Below are 2323 nucleotides of genomic sequence, written 5' to 3'. Positions count from 1 at the left end.
TCGCTCCATGCTCGATACTTCTTGTACTGGTTCTTTTATGATGAAGACTATTGAATTCAGATGGTATTTATTGGAAAGAATTAAATTCAACTCTGAAGATTGGGAACTCGAGGAAGGTAAGGAGTCAGGTATAACACCTAAGTTTGATTGTGTTAAATCTTTTATGGATACCGATGCTTTTCGTGAATTTAGCACTAAATATGGGCTTGACTCTGAGATAGTAGCTTCTTTCTGTGAATCATTTGCTACTCATGCTGATCTCCCTAAGGAGAAGTGGTTTAAATATCATCCTCCCATTGAAGTAAAAGTAGTTGAACCTATTAAAGTTGAAGAAAAGACTATCACTTATAATGTTGATCCTATTGTTCCTACCGCTTATATTGACAAACCACCTTTCCCTGTTAGAATAAAGGATCATGCTAAAGCTTCAACTATGGTTCATAAGAGTAATGCTAGAACACCTACACCCTCTAAGAAAATTAAATTTGAACCTAGTATTGCTATGGTTAAGGATCTCTTGGTCAATAATATTGATGGGCATGTTATTTACTTCTGTGATGAAGCTGCTAGAATTGCTAGACCCGATACTAAAAATAAAAATAGACCTGTTGTAGGCATGCCTGTTGTTTCTATTAAAATAGGAGATCATTGCTATCATGGCTTATGTGACATGGGTGCTAGTGTGAGTGCAATACCTCATTCTTTATACGAAGAAATTATGCATGATATTGCACCCCCAGAAAATCACTCAATTTTGCCCAATAGCTCTCTGCCCGGTTCTGTACAAAATCGCAGCCAAGGCTTGCACCAACAGGCTTCGGGGTCTGATGGATGAGATTATTGGCGAGGAGCAAAGTGCTTTTGTACCCGGCCGGTTGATTACTGATAATATCCTGGTAGCGTATGAAAGCGTGCATGCAATGAGGAAAAAGAAGATATGCAAGCAAGCCTATTGTGCCGTGAAACTAGATATGCTTAAAGCCTTTGATTGCGTCGAGTGGCACTATCTAGAGGCTATGTTAACCAAGTTGGGTTTTTGTGATAGGTTTATTCGTCTGATCATGAAGTGTGTCACCTCAGTCAGATTCGCCGTAAAGGTCAACGTTTCTCTCCTTCCGTATTTCACACTTACGAAGGGGCTGCGCCAGGGTGACCCAGTCTCTCCATTCCTCTTTCTCATATGTGCAGAAGGCCTCACTTCTTTGATGAATCATTATGCTGGTGCACTGGTTGATAGAGGAATTAGGGTGAGTGTACATTCACCTTGGGTTAATCATCTGAATGCAAATGTACAAAGCGCACATAGATTGAATGAAATTCTCAAGTTATATGCTGCATGCTCCGGCCAAGCAGTTAACAGGGAGAAGAGTGCCATTTATTTCAGTCCAAATGCTTCAGATCAATTGAGGACAGAAATTAAACAAGTACTTGGTATTTTTGTGGAAGCTTTTACTGAACGCTACCTGGGTCTCCTAACTGCCGTGGGAAGGATTACAAGTGGTAGCTTTGATCACATTGGTCAAAGGTGTCGAGGTAAAATGCAAGGGTGGTTAGTGAAAAACTTGGCGTGCGCAGGTAGAGAAGTTCTTCTCAAATCCGTGGTTCAGGCCATTCCTACCTACAACATGACTTGTTTTCAATTGACAAAAAGGTTTGTAAGTAACTTACATCTTCTATGGCGAAATACTGGTGGAGTAGTGATATTGATAGACGGTCCTTGCACTGGATATCGTGGGATAAACTCTCAGCACCAAAAGTAAAGGGAGGCATGGGATTCCGAGACTTTGCTCAATTCAACCTAGCTTTGCTAGGAAAACATGGTTGGAGGCTCATTACACATCCCAATTCCTTGTGCTCCAGAGTTTTAAAGGGCAAGTATTTCCCTAACTGTCATTTTTTGGAGGCAACAACAACCAAGTCTGCATCCACAACATGGAAGGCCATAATTGCCGGTCGTGCTGCGGTTGAAACTGCACTGATCAAAAGGGTGGGAAATGGTGATTCCATCTCCATATGGGAAGATCGTTGGATCCCCAACACTTCCACGCTCAAGCCCATAGGGCGCCTTGGCAATGATCATGTTCAAGAGGTGTCAGAGTTAATTGACCATCAGAATGGGTCTTGGCTGGTGGATAAGGTACATAGCATTTTCCTTGCTCTGGATGTAGATGCAATATTAAACATTTCGTTAAGAGCTTCTGGTGGGGAGGACTTCTATGCTTGGGCCTTGGAAAAATCAGGTGTTTATTCTGTCAAAATGGCATATCGTGCTCTAATGACTCGGATCGAGTAATCAACTCAAGAGGAAGGAACGATAGCGGAA

The sequence above is a fragment of the Triticum urartu genome, chromosome 7A (assembly GCF_056163025.1).
Source record: "Triticum urartu cultivar PI428250 chromosome 7A, HENAU_Tu73, whole genome shotgun sequence".
In the NCBI taxonomy this organism is placed as follows: Eukaryota; Viridiplantae; Streptophyta; class Magnoliopsida; order Poales; family Poaceae; genus Triticum; species Triticum urartu.
The sequence above is the reverse complement of the archived record's forward strand: the minus strand, read 5'-3'. Positions refer to the sequence as shown.